Source organism: Pristiophorus japonicus, chromosome 3, assembly GCF_044704955.1.
Source record: "Pristiophorus japonicus isolate sPriJap1 chromosome 3, sPriJap1.hap1, whole genome shotgun sequence".
Taxonomy (NCBI): domain Eukaryota; kingdom Metazoa; phylum Chordata; class Chondrichthyes; family Pristiophoridae; genus Pristiophorus; species Pristiophorus japonicus.
Window position 1 is genome coordinate 226,507,402 of NC_091979.1, and position 15,548 is coordinate 226,522,949.

Genomic DNA, 15,548 nt, shown 5'->3' on the forward strand with positions numbered 1-15,548 from the left:
GGGAACAGACGGGGCCTCTCATCCGAACGACAGTGTAGCACTCCCTCAGTATTGCACTGGAATATCAGCCCAGATTATTGTGCTTAAGTTGCTGTAGTGGAACTTGAACCCACAACCTTCTGACTCAGAGGCAAGAGTGCTACCAACTGAGGCATGGACTGCTTCATTATCTGAGGAATTGTAAATGAAGCTTAACACTGTAATCATCAGGAAATAGCACTGAGGAACTCCTGCAGTGATGTCCTGGGTTAAGATGATCAACTTCCAACAACCACAATAATTTTCTTTTATGCCAGGTATGACTCCAGCCAGGAAAGCTTTCCCTTTGATCTCCATTGACTTCAGTTTTACAAGAGGTACTTGATGCCTCACTCAGTCAAATTCTGCAATGACGTCAGGGGTAGTCACTCGCACCTCACCTCTGGAATTCAACTTGTGTCCATATTTGATCCAAGGTTTTAATGTGGTCTTGGGCCTAGTGGTCCTGGCGGAACCCAAATGGAGCATTGGTGAGCAGGTTATCAGTGCCGCTTGAGAGCACGATTGATGGCTCTTTCCATCACTTTGCAGATAATTGGCAGTAGGCTGATAGGGTGGTAATTAGCAGAGTTGCTTTGTGTGGACAGGATAGACCTGTGAAATTTTCCACCTTTGCAGTGTTGTAGGTATACTGGAACAGCTTAGCTAGGGGTGTAACTAGTTCTGGTGCACAGGTCTGCCACACTACAGCCAGGATGTGGTCAATGCCCGTAGCCAATACTGGTACATCCAGTGCACTCATCCATTTTGTGATGTCACTTAATAATGATATCCAGGGGTTCAAATACATAATTTCTCAAAATCTTGAGACATACACAGCAATAATATTAAACTGAAGTGTATAAACTAGGTTACTGTAAACACTCAGGCGTGTTATTTTCACCCTCCTGCCGCAATCCTGAATGCAATTAATTTCTCTATCTTTTGCACACCTGAGGGCTATGAAATATTAACAACTTATATTTATATAGCGCCTTTAACGTAGTAAAACGTCCCAAGGCGCTTCACAGCAGTGTTATAAGACAAAACAAATACATTTGACATTAATTAAGAAATTTGACCTATAAGAAATTAATGATCATGTTTCCTGTATCTGCAACATTCGTAGTGTTTTAGCTAAACTATGAACATTAGCTTTGTCAATTTTATTTCACACTGCTTAACTTTAAACCTGTGAATTTTTCTCTTTCGGCCTTTGCTATTCACTGCTCATTAAGCACAGAACCTAATTAAGATACTAAGATTAAAATAAAACAGAAAAAGGAGGCTTATGATAAATGCCAGGTTCATAATGCAGTAGAGAACCAAGCAAAGGAGAACTGAAAAAAGAAATAAAAGGGGCAAAGAGAGTGTATGAGAATAGATTAGTGGGTAATATAAAAGGAACACTAAAGTATTTTATAAAACATATAAATAGTAAAAGGTTAGTCAAAGGTAGGGTGGGGTTGATTAGGGACCAAAAAGAAAATGTTCTTGTGGAGGCAGAGTGCATGGCTAAGGTATCTACCTTCACTAAAGAAGTGGATGCTGCCAATGTCACAGAAAAGGAGGAGGTTTAGAAAAACTGGATAGGATAAAATTAAATAAAGAGGAAATACTTAAAATGTTGGTCGCGATTAAAGTAGAAAAGTTATCAGGTCCAGATGGAATGTATCTAGGAAGTAAGGGTAGAAATTGCAGAGGCTGTGGCCACAATCTTCCAATCCTTAGATATGGGAGTGGTGCCAGAGTACTGGAGAATTGCAAATGTTACACCCCTGTTCAAAAAAAGGAATGGAGATAAACCAGGTAACTACAGGCCAGTCAGCCTAATGTTGGCAGTGGGGAAACCTTTAGACAAAATTAATTGTCACTTGGAAAAACATGAGTTAAGGAATGAAAGCCCGCACCGGTTTGTTAAAGGGAAATAGTGTCTAACAAACATGATGATGGGATTAAAGGAGCAGTGGTTACAAAATTGGCTAAGGGACAGGAAGCAGAGTTGTTTTTGAGACTGGAGGGAAGTAGTGTTCCCCAGGAGTCGGTATTAGGACCACTGCTCTTTTTGATATCAATCATCTGCACTTGGGTATAAAGAGCATAGTTTTAAAGTTTGCAGATAAAACAAAGCTTGGAAATGTCGTAAACAAGGAAGAGGATAGTAGTAGACTTATGAAATGGGCAGATACATGGCAGATTAAATTTAATGCAGAGAAGAGTGAAGTAAGCATTTTGAAAGGAAGAATGAGGAGAGGAAATATAAACTAAATGCTACAATTTTGAAGGGGGGTGAGGAACAGAAAAACCTGGGGTTGTATGTACACAAATTTTTGAACATGGCAGGACAAGTTGATAAGGCTATTACCGACAGGGATAACTGTACTGATTAAAAACAAACTGTGTTGATACAAATGCAAAGGTAGCCAGGCTGAAACAACTTAAGCTGCTGCTTCAGGTTCTCAGATGGTGAGAATGTGATGGGACAGGAAAAAGACAGAAGCAAAACTAAGTTTGAGGAGTGCCATCTTATGTTTTAACACAAGGTAGGGGCAGTTATGTACTTGGTCAGATTCCGCATGTTCACAAGTAGGAGAATGTACAGGCACGAACATAAGGCCTGGACATTCCTGGTGAAGGAACAAAGAAACAGTGATTGGACCTTAAATGCCACACTGGGAAACCTGCAGTTAGAAGTTAGTTGATGGCTTGCCTTTATAAGCTATGTTTGTTCCTTTCCTTCAGCCAAGTCACATTCCCTGTCCCAGTAGAGGAGTAAATACACTCTGCTCCAGAAAAAATATAGGTGAGTGGTAATTATCGAGGCCTGAAGAGTTCGGTATGAATTCAGCAGTAAAGTATTACAGCCAAACATCATGCAATGAGCAGGCCTAAGGACATCAGTCATTTGGCCAATTGTCCAGCTTGCTTTGCTGTATAGGTACATTAGTCTGATGGTGCTAATGATCATTACCAACAGGATAGGATACCATCAGGGGTTTACTGCTTGGCTGTCTTGGGCACTCATACATTTCTGTAGTTAATAAATGTTACAGCACTCAAGTTTTGCTGCTTGTTACTGCAAACCCATGTGTGAAAAACTGCAGCCTTGGACTTAATATCTTGCAATGCCCATAAAATGTTTTATAGATTCGTGGCAAGAAACCAGACATTGAAATAATTTGCATTGTGCCTATTAGTGTCCTGGGAGTGTAACAGTACATGGGTAAAGAATGGCTAGCTCTGGCACCAGATAGACTCCAGATTCCTGCCGCCTTGTGCTCCGGTTGTATTGATATAATTTATACACTAACAGCTGTAAACAGTCTATGATTCTAACTCCTGCAGCAATGTCCTGGACTGCGATGAGTGGTACTCTGGACCTGGTACTAGGTGTACAGATCTTACATTTCTATTCATATATCTACATGAAGACACAGATTTAAGTTGCTTGGCGAAAGAAGCAGGGGCGACATAAGGAGACATATATTTACATAGGGAGTTATTGTGATCTTCAATGCACTTCCTGAAATGGCGGTGGATGAAGATTCAATAGTAACATTCAAAAAGGAATTTGATAAATACTTGAAGGGAAAAATATTACAGGGCTATGGGGAAAGAGTAGGGCAGTGGGGTTCTTAAAGCGCTGGAGAAGTACCACCAGCGCTGCCTCCGCAAGATCCTGAAAATCCACTGGGAGGATAGACACACCAAAGTCAGTGTTCTCGATCAGACCAACATCCCCAGCATCGAAGCACTGACCACGCTCGACCAGCTCCGTTGGGCGGGCCACATCGTCTGCATGCCTGACACGAGACTCCCTAAGCAAGCGCTCTACTCGGAATTCCTACACGGCAAGCGAGCCCCAGGTGGGCAGAGGAAACAACCTCAAAGCCTCCTTGATAAAATGCAACCATCCCCACTGACACCTGGGAGTCTCTGGCCAAAGACCGCCCAAAATGGAGGAAGAGCATCCGGGAGGGCGCTGAGCACCTTGAGTCTCGTCGCTGAGAGCGTGCAGAAAACAAGCGCAGGCAGCGGAAAGAACGTGCGGCAAACCAGTCCCACTGACCCTTTCCTTTAACGACTGTCTGTCCCACCTGTGACAGAGACTCTAATTCCTGTATTGGACTGTACAGTCACCGAAGAACTCACTTTTAGAGCGGAAGCAAGTCTCGATTTCGAGGGATTGCCTTTGATGATGATGATGATGATGATGATGATGATGATGATGATGATGAATGGGTCAAATGGCATCCTTCTGTGCTGTATCATTCTATGATTGTAAGATCGAAGAAGAACTTTTTCTTATATGGAAATGCCATTTTGGTTATTTTATGGGAACCTGGACAATCAGTTTTATTCATTGGATCTTAAAGTAAAGCATGCAGAAATAACTGGAATCATGTTAATTGGGCAAGTATAAAACACACCGGCTGGATTGTAGGAGCACTAAGGTAGAGATGGTCTATGCTCTTTAAATGGGTCCCAGGGCTTATTGATCTTAGTATTTAGATTTTAACCTCTGGATAATTTTAGAAAACCTATTGGATAGAATAGTTGTAGATGGGTGGAGATCATCAATCAAGCCAATTAGCTCTTTTGGACAATCCACTGTAAAATCCCGGAGTAGCACCACGAGTGATCATAGGGGTTTGATCCCGGAATAGCACCACGAGTGATCGTAGGGGTTTCATCCCTGAGTAGCACCATGGGTGATCCTAGGGGTGTGATCTCGGAGTTCTAAGTTATATCAAAAGCCAATACAAATGTAGAGACGACCCTAAAATCCCAAACACCTAATTATATAATTTGGCTTTCTAATACAGTATAGACATGTATACAGCCACTGGACAGAATTTGCTGCATTCAGATTATTGGGGGAAGAAATTCTTGTAAATATCTATTTAATGGATTGCCGATTCTGGATTGGATCAGGTTCGTGCCGTCTGACCCAACGGCAGTATTATGCAAAAGGTTTGGACAAATAAAATCTTTGGCTTGTCCAATCTCTAAGTCTAGAAATATAGCATTTGGCTTGATATTAAGTCCATTGTGGGAATGAATGGAAAACCAGAGGATATAATGTTGGCTGTCCTGAATGAGAGCTAGAGGATCAAGCTTGTGTTGAATATTAAATTGCCATAAATTACAAGGGTTCAGGAAAGGATCGTCAGCTCCTATCTTCAGTGGTGCGTTGTGATTTCCCCACAGGTGCCAAATGTAACATCATGCAATTCCTTTAACATGCCAAACAAATGAGAGCAGTCACAGCCATAATTACTCAGAGCCTAATCTTGACCAAATAAAACATTGTCATATTTGGATTAATCATGTGATAGGTCTAAAGGCTGTTGGTTAACTTCCTTGCTCACTCTCCCAGCTGAAAGAGGCCACATTGAGTGGAGAGCCATGGATAGTAAGCAAGCTGGTATATCAGCAGTCCCTGTAAACGGGTGATAGCAGGCCACAAACTGATTATCACCAGAGGCCCAGTCTATTTCAGCCCTAGTCCATTTCAGTCGCAGCCCTAGCTCCATTGCCATCTGACTCCTGGAATCAGGCAGGGACCAAATTATAATATGAAATATTATAATGAAATATCCGATGTTTCTATATAAGGGTCAGGTGATGCAGTTAAGACCCCAATGCATTTTCCAGCCACCATCCTCCCTCCCTTTAAGGTGCAGCTCCAAGTCCCATGATCAGTGTCTGACCTACTGGATTCCCATCCTCCCACATGACATAGAAACAAATAAAATATGTGCAGGAGTAGGCCATTCAGCCCTTCGAGCCTGCACCACCATTCAATATGATCATAGCTGATCATTTTTGCAACTTTAGTACCCCATTACTGTTTTCTCTCCATACCCCTTGATCCCTTTAGCCGTAAGGGCCACATCTAACTCCCTTTTGAATATATCGAATGAACTGGCCTCAACAACTTTCTGTGGTAGGGAATTCCACAGGTTCACAATTCTCTGAATGAAGAAGTTTCTCCTCATCTCGGTCCTAAAGGGCTTACCCCTTATCCTTAGGCTGTGACCCCTGGTTCTGGACTTTCCCAACATCGGGAACATTCTTCCTGAATCTAACCTGTCCAATCCCGTCTGAATTTTATATGCTTCTATCGCCTCTCATTCGTCTGAACTCGTGAATACAAGCCCAGTTGATGCAGTCTTTCTTGATATGTCAGTCCCGCCATCCTGGGAATCAGTCTGGTGAACTTTCGCTGCACTCCCTCAATAGCAAGAATGTCCTTCCTCAAATTAGGAGACCAAAACTGTACATAATATTCAAGGTGTGGCCTCACCAAGGCCCTGTACAACTGTAGTAAGACCTCCCTGCTCCTATACCTCAAATCCTCTCGCTATGAAGGCCAACATGCCATTTGCCTTCTTCACCGCCTGCTGTAACTGTATGGCAACTTTCAATGATTGATGTACCATGACACCCAGGTCTCATTGCACCTCCCCTTTTACTAATCTGTCACCATTCAGATAATAATCTGCCTTCGTGCTTTTGCCACCAAAGTGGATAACCTCACATTTATGTACGTTATACCGCATCTGCCATGTATTTGCCCACTCACGCAACCTGTCCAAGTCACCCTGCAGCCTCTTAGCATCCTCCTCACAGCTCACTGTCACCCATGTGCTTTAATTTTGCACACTAATCTCTTGTGAGGGACCTTGTCAAAAGTCTTTTGAAAGTCTAAATACACCACATCCACTGGCTCCTCCTTGTCCATTCTACTAGTTACATCCTCAAAAAATTCCAGAAGATTTGTCAAGCGTGATTTCCGTTTCATAAATGCTACATAACTATAAGAAGCTGATTGATGCTCGCAGCTCATATATTCAATGCGAATGAAGCCTGTCCACAAAAATCGATTGGTGCTCCTGCTGCTGGTGGGCAGAGCAGTCCCCGCCACCATGTGCCTAAATTACACTGGAGATGAAATCGATCCCCATCAAGTTCCATCAACTATCTTTCTCGGACACCCCAACTGACTCTTGGACTCACCAGATGTAATGCTCTTCGTTACCAATTGGCTCCTTGACCTTTAGAAATCTCTAACCCAAGGTAACTTTGTTCCAAGTGCTGCCCAGACCAAAGGATTAACATCTGCATGTGAATAATCCACTGACTGATGGAAAAAGGCACCATTTGCTGTGAACCTCAATACTGGTCTGACAAAGGAATGCAGCTTGATTAGGATTTAGTAGTGTGGGCAGATGGAGTAACAGGAAATATACTAATGTACAGCAGCAGGAGAGGAACCTTGCTGAATATTCTCACTTTATGTGTATAATGAGGTAATTTGGCAGCTGTTACTATAATCAAAAGTAGAGACTGAGCTTTCCAACTATTAAAATATACTGCGACAAATTTACCTATTTGAGTTTTTTTTTAATGAAGAATATTTATTGTATTAATAATGAAAATCCCTTCATCAGTGAAAACCCCTTAAATGTGCAACCCACAGTGAGTGATGCTCCAACCATCTAAAACAACAATGTGCCAAACAGACCCTCCAAATGAAGCCTGAGCTCATGAATACAAAAATGTTACAACACAATTCCAGCTGTTTTTCATGAAAGTCAAACACGTGAACAAACAAACCTTCTCTGGTTCAAGCCAAGGCTTTCCTTCTTCAGAAGTAAATGCCAGCGAGAAAGAGACAAACAAGTTACTGGAGTGAAATGTCTGTGTGCCTGAGAATCACTTCCTGCCATCTGCTTTCCAGCTCTGAACTTCTGGAATTACTCCAGAGGGGAATAAGCGAGAAAAGGAGACAGGAAATGAGGGATCTGCTGACAAAAGCATTCTGGGAGATGTGTTGGATGAGTTTCAGTAAAAGGCAGCAAGACTGGCCATTGAGCCCAGTTATCAAGGAGCCCAAACTGCCTCACTGCACATTTTAGTACTGAGGTGACAGCCCAAAGAACGACAGAAGCAAAGCACAGAAACAGCAAGCAGCTAACTGTGTCTGCACAGTGCCCAGTCTCTCTCCCCCAGTCTCTCTCTCTCTCCTCCCAGTTTCACACACTATCTCTCTCCAGTCTCGCGCTCTCTCTCGCTCCTTCCAGTCTCTCTTTCCCAAGTCTCCCTCTCGCTCTCCACCAGTCTCTCTCTCTCTTCGCCAGTCTCTTTTTCTCTCTCTCTTCCCCCCAGTCTCTCTCTCTCTCCCACCTCCAATGTTTTCTCTCCCACAGAAGGCCGTGAAAATGTTTGTGTAGATAATCACCGTGATATTCTAGGCAAAAGTTCTGAAGATATTCCAAAAACTAGAAGCAGCTCCCGCGGCAATGACGCCACACGTTTCGGCCCCACTTCCGACTTCCTCGAACATCGGACTGCGCATGCGCAACCGAATTGAGCGTCCATGCGCAAAATGGGGGCAGAGACCAATGCGTACATGCGCACAAGGACACACAAAAAACTGTTGCAAATAATCACTCTGAAAATTAATCCCACTGCCCCATGTTCTCCCCATTCTTGCACCTTTCTTTACTTTAAATATTTGTCCAATTTTCCCTTAAAAGTATTAATTTCTGTCTGATCTAAAGCCTTCCCTGCTCCAACATTCCAATGTGTTCATAAATTTTCAGTCTCCTCACTCCATTATTGATGATTTTAAACTGATGACTCTTTGTTCACAGCTCCCTGACCAGAGGAACTAGACTTTCCATATTCACTATCAAAAATCTTCTTCATAATTTTTACAAACCTCGATTATACATCCCCTGCTCCAGTGGGGATGGGCCCAAGATCTCAAATCTCTCATTATAGTTTCCCATTCCTGGCATCATCCTGGTGAATTTATGCTGAATGCTCTCTATGGTCTTTCTATAATGGGACACCCAAAACTCCACACAGTACTGTTTTAAATTTAAATTTAATTTAATTAATTCTTGGGATATGGGTGTCTCTGTCAAGCCTGGCATTTATTGGTCATCTCTAGTTGCCATTGAGAAGAATGTGGTGAGTTGTCTTTTTGAACCACTGCATTCCACGTGTTGAACGTGCTCTCACAGTGCTGTTGGGGAGGGAGTTCCAGGATTTTGACCCAGCGACTAGGAAGGAACGGCGATATATTTCCAAGTCTAGATGCTATGTGACTTGGAGGGTAATTTGGAGCTGATGGTGTTCCTATATGCCAAAACTCTCTTTCCTGTCCATCAACCAACCTTCCTATCCTTAGGGATGGGCAATCAATGTTGGCCTTGCCAGCGCTGCCAACATCCCGAAATAAATTTTTAAAACTTCCCATCCATGCTGCTACATTTACTCTTGTATCATATGCCTGAATATTTCCTTTTATGACGCCCCTTTATCAAACTCCAACTGACATATACACTTATTTCCCTTTATCGATCCAATCGGACACCTCTTCAAAAAAAACTCCATTAAATTTGTTAAACACAACTTGCCTTTAACAAGTCGATGCTGGTGCTCCTTGATTAGCCCATCTATTTCTGCATACTTACAATCCATAATTCAAAAGCAAATTAGTAAGAGTTTGCCTACAACTAATATTAAACTAACTGGTCTATAATTTCTGGTTTGACCTGGTCTCCCTCTTGAGTAAAGATGTTACATCAGCTCCTCTCCAAGCTCACTGCACAGTTTATATATTTAATGAGGATTTTAAAACAGTGCCCAAAGTCTGTGCTTTCTCTTCTGTGACTTTGTGCAAAAGCCCAGGGTGAAGCCCTCAGAGCCCTGTGACTGATCCACCCAGAGTATGAACTTTCGCACAACAATTCTTTGTCTACAGTTAGCTCCATCAATGATCCATATCCTCCTCTAGTACACCTATATTCCCATCTTCCACCATCATTTGCAAAAGTTGATGTAATATTTATTTACTATCTTCACCATACTATCAATCTCCACAATTAAAATCCTTCCTTTATCCCCGAGTGGTCTACTTTAATTATTCTTTAAATTTCTACCTGCTGCTAAAAAACCCTTGGTATTTCTTTTATATTATTTGCTGGCCTTTATCCATGTTCGTTTTAAGCCCTTATTTTTTTAATCCTCCTTTTCATCTCCCTACTAGACTTTCCATATTCCTCATGATACTCAATGGAATACAAGCCAAGTTTAAATCCTCATTACATTTATTTAAGGAGGGATATACTTGCATTGGAGGCAGTTCAGAGAAGGTTCATGAGGTTGATTTCTGAGATGAGGAGGTTGTCTTATGAAGAAAGGTTGAGCAGGTTGGGCCTATACTCATTGGAGTTTAGAAGAATGAGAGGTGATCTTATTGAAACGTATAAGATAATGAGGGGGCTTGACAGGGTAGATGCAGAAAGGATGTTTCTCCTCGAGGGGAATCTAGAACTAGGGGGTATAGTTTCAGAATAAGGGGTTGCCCATTTAAAACAGAAATGAGGAGGAATTTCTTCTCTCAGAGGGTCGTGGAATCAATTATTAAGGATTTCATAGCAGTGCATCTGGAAAATGGTGACATGACATAGGTCCAAGTCAGCATGGATTTGTGAAAGGGAAATCATGCTTGACAAATCTTCTGGAATTTTTTGAGGATGTTTCCAGTAGAGTGGACAAAGGAGAACCAGTTGATGTGGTATATTTGGACTTTCAGAAGGCTTTCGACAAGGTCCCACACAAGAGATTAATGTGCAAAGTTAAAGCACATGGGATTGGGGGTAGTGTGCTGACGTAGATTGAGAACTGGTTGTCAGACAGGAAGCAAAGAGTAGGAGTAAACGGGTACTTTTCAGAATGGCAGGCAGTGACTAGTGGGGTGCCGCAAGGTTCTGTGCTGGGGCCCCAGCTGTTTACATTGTACATTAATGATTTAGACGAGGGGATTAAATGCAGTATCTCCAAATTTGCGGATGACACTAAGTTGGGTGGCAGTGTGAGCTACGAGGAGGATGCTATTAGGCTGCAGAGTGACTTGGATAGATTAGGTGAGTGGGCAAATGCATGGCAGATGAAGTATAATGTGGATAAATGTGAGGTTATCCACTTTGGTGGTAAAAACAGAGAGACAGACTATTATCTGAATGGTGACAGATTAGGAAAAGGGAAGGTGCAACGAGACCTGGGTGTCATGGTACATCAGTCATTGAAGGTTAGCATGCAGGTACAGCAGGCGGTTAAGAAAGCAAATTGCATGTTGGCCTTCATAGCGAGGGGATTTGAATACAGGGGCAGGGAGGTGTTGCTACAGTTGTACAGGGCCTTGGTGAGGCCACACCTGGAGTATTGTGTACAGTTTTGGTCTCCTAACTTGAGGAAGGACATTCTTGCTATTGAGGGAGTGCAGCGAAGATTCACCAGACTGATTCCCGGCATGGCGGGACTGACCTATCAAGAAAGACTGGATCAACTGGGCTTGTATTCACTGGAGTTCAGAAGAATGAGAGGGGACCTCATAGAAACGTTTAAAATTCTGACGGGTTTAGACAGGTTAGATGCAGGAAGAATGTTCCCAATGTTGGGGAAGTCCAGAACCAGGGGTCACAGTCTGAGGATAAGGGGTAAGCCATTTAGGACCGAGATGAGGAGAAACTTCTTCACCCAGAGAGTGGTGAACCTGTGGAATTCTCTACCACAGAAAGTAGTTGAGGCCAATTCACTAAATATATTCAAAAGGGAGTTAGATGAAGTCCTTACTACTCGGGGGATCAAGGGTTATGGCGAGAAAGCAGGAAGGGGGTACTGAAGTTTCATGTTCAGCCATGAACTCATTGAATGGCGGTGCAGGCTAGAAGGGCTGAATGGCCTGCTCCTGCACCTATTTTCTATGTTTCTATGTTTCTATGAATCTTTGGAATTCTCTATCCCTGAGAGCTGTGGAGGCTGGGTCTTTGAATATATTTAAGGTGGAGATAGACAAATATTTGAATGATAAGGGAGTCAAGGGTTATGGGGAGCGGGCAGGGAAGTGGAGTTGAGACCAGGATCAGATCAGCCATGATCTTATTGAATGGCAGAGCAGGCTCAAGGGGCGCAATGGCCTACTCCTGCTCCTATTTCTTTTGTTCTTATGTTGAATGGCGTCACACCTGGTGATGACGAAATCCATGAGTTCCGCGCACGTAGAGGTGAGAGTGGACAGGGCAGAAGAGAGGGGTTTAAAGAGTAGTTGGTAGTAAAGAGAAGAAGCCTTGGAAGATATATTTCCTCTCAAGGATGATCCTACAAAAATGGCCAATTTTGGCAGAAGAAAGCAAGGCCTGGTAGTTCTGGCTAAGTCAGGTGTGTACCAGATACACTCTTGAATACAGTCCTTGGACCCGAGAAAATGAAGATGGGCCATACCAGGGACAATGACAGGGATGTGAGACAGTGAAGGATTTTTTGTGGATGAGGGCATTGGAGGTAGAGGTGAGGTCATGGTGAGGGGTAGGAGCATAAGGAAGTGGAGTTAGCAGGGGGTAGGAGGATCATTAGGGACACCAGGAAGCTGTTGGAGATCGTTTTGTTAGTGATTGGGTAGAAAGGCCACAGGAGATTGTGAGATCGGTTTCGACCATGAATATATAGAAAAGGAACGTGGATGAAAGTGAGGGTGATGGAGGTCTGGAATTCATTGCCTGAAAGGTTGGTAGAGGCAGAAACCCTCACCACATTTAACGGGTGCTTGGATGTGCACTTGAAGTGCCGTAACCTGCAGGGCTACGGACCAAGAGCGGGAAAGTGGGATTAGGCTGGATAGCTGTTTAACAGCTAGCCCGCCACGATGGGCCGAAATGGCCTCCTTTGTGCCGTAAATTTGTATAATTCTATGATTCTATATCTCCTTAAATGTCTGCCACTGCTCATCAACCTTCTTACACTTTAATCTATTTTCCCAGTCCACTTTAGCCAACTCCGCCTTCATAACTTTGAAATCGCTTTTAATAAAGACGTGTTGAATTTAATTTGCTAATTATATGCCCATTCTTCAAGTTTATTAAAATCGTCTTGTAATTTGTTGCAGTTCTCAATATTGGCTATCCCCCCAATTTGGTGTCATCTGCAAATTTAGAAATTGTGTTTTTGATTCCAAAGTCTAAATCATTAATATAAATTGTGAGCAACAGTGGTCCCAGCACTGATCTTTGTGGAATGCCACTTCCCACTTTCTGCCACTCTGAATAGCTACCCTTTACCCCTACTCTCTGCTTTCTGTCTTAAGCCAGCTAGTTATCCATTCTCTACTTGTCGCCTTGACTCCACATTCTCTGACCTTATTCATTAGTCTATTATGTGATACCTTATCGAAGGCCTTCTGAAAATCTAGATAAATTACATCTACTACATTACCCTTGTCTACTCTCTCTGTTACCTCTTCAAAAAATTCAATGAGGTTGGTCAAGCAAGACTTTCTCTTTTGAAATCCATGCTGACTATTCATTCTTTTATTTTTGTTTTTTCTATTTACTCTTTTAGTCGGGATTCCATTATTTTTACTACCACCGATGTTAAGCTGACTGGTCTATAGTTCCCTGTACATGGTTTATCTCCCTTCTTAAATATAGGTATTACGTTAGCTATCCGAAAGATCCTCGGGCACTGCACCCTGTTCTAATGAATTATTGAATATGTGTAGTAAAGCCTCTGCTATCTCTTCCCTAGCTGATTTTAAAATGCGTAGATGTAATCATCCGGACCAGGGGTTTTATCCTCTGAGTTTGATTAGTGTATTTAATATTTCTTCTCCCTTTATTTTAAATGCAGTTTTTTAATTTCCAATCTCATCATCCGATGTCATGTCTATCTATTCTGTCTCCCTGGTAAATACAGAAGCAGATTATTTAATATTTTTGCCATCTCTCTATTGCTGCATGTGATATTATCCTGTTTAACCCTTAGTGGCCTAATTCCCATTGTGACTTTCCATTTTTAATTCATGTGCCTGTAAAATATTTTACTATTTTACATAGAAACATAGAAAATAGATGCAGGTGTAGGCCATTCGGCCCTTCGAGCCTGCACCACCATTCAATATGATCATGGCTGATCATGCAACTTCAGTACCCCATTCCTGCTTTCTCTCCATACCCCTTGATCCCTTTAGCCGTAAGGGTCACATCTAACTCCCTTTTGAATATATCTAATGAACTGGCCTCAACAATTTTCTGTGATAGAGAATTCCACAGTTCACAATTCTCTGAGTGAAGAAGTTTCTCCTCATCTCGGTCCTAAATGGCTTACCCCTTATTCTTAGACTGTGACCCCTGGTTCTGGACTTCCCCAACATCGGGAACATTCTTCCTGCATCTAACCTGTCCAATCTCGTCGGAATTTTATATGTTTCTATGAGATCCCCTCTCATTCTTCTAAAATCCAGTGAATACAAGACGAGTCGATCCAGTCTTTCGTCAGTCCTGCCATCCTGGGAATCAGTCTGGTGAACCTTCGCTGCACTCCCTCAATAGCAAGAATGTCTTTCCTCAGATTAGGAGACCAAAACTGTTATGTATGCAACCCTATGTAACCAGTATTATACCACCATCAAAGGGTGTACCTGTTGGAGTCCCAAGGGATCCCAGCATCCCTTGGGAGCACTGTATATAAGCAGGCCTCCCATGCTGTACCAGCACTCTGGAGTTAGAATAAAGGAACTAAGGTCACACTTACTCACGCCTATAGTACTTAGTTACATTACTTAAATATGAACATAACAACTGGCGACAAGAGGTAGATAATGAACCATCACGCGAAAATGCAGAGAACTGTTGGTATCCTGGTGAAATTCTCAGAAGGGGATGATTGGGAGGCCTTCGTTGAGCGACTCGACCAATACTTCGTGGCCAACGAGCTGGAAAGGGATGAGTATGCTGCCAAACGAAGGACGATCCTCCTCGTCATCTGCGGGGCAACAACCTATGGCCTCAGGAAGAATCTTCTTGCTCCGGTGAAACCAACAACCAAATCGTATGAAGAACTGTGTACGCTGGTCCAGGAGTACCTAAATCCGAAGGAGAGCATTCTGATGGCAAGGTACCAATTTTACACATGACAAACGGTCTGAAGTGGCGAGCTACGTCGCCGAACTACGGCACCTTGTAGGACATTGCGAATTCGATGGATTCCTGGAGCAAATGCTAAGAGACTTTTTTGTGCTTGCCATTGGCCATGAGGTTATCCTTTGCAAACTATTGACTGTTGAACCACCGAACCTGAACAAAGCCATAACGATAGCCCAGGCATTTATGTCCACCAGCGATAACACCAAACAAATCTTGCAGCATAAAGAGGTTTCGGCAAGTACTGTACACAAAGTAACGTCGTTTTCAAGCAGGAATGCAGGACGTACACACCTGCAGCTGCATGATCGCAGCTGACTCAGAGTCCGCCATCAAACGTTAATGCGAGGCAGTTAACACCTTGTTGGCGGTACGGAGGTAATAATTGAGCCCATCAATGCCGCTTCAAACAATATGTGTGCAAAGGCTATGGAACAATGGGACACCTCCAGCGAATGTGCAGACGAGCTGCAAACCCCGCAAACCACCACGTTGCAGAGAAAGATCAATCCATGGCAGATCAAACTGAACCAG

The 15,548-nt window shown here is 42.8% G+C and overlaps 1 protein-coding gene across 2 annotated transcripts in view; it reads right to left on the reverse strand.

Moving 5' to 3' along the window:
* sh3pxd2aa (SH3 and PX domains 2Aa) overlaps positions 1-15,548 on the reverse strand; it is a 482,983-nt gene that overhangs the window by 42,240 nt on the left and 425,195 nt on the right. The window lies entirely within an intron of this gene.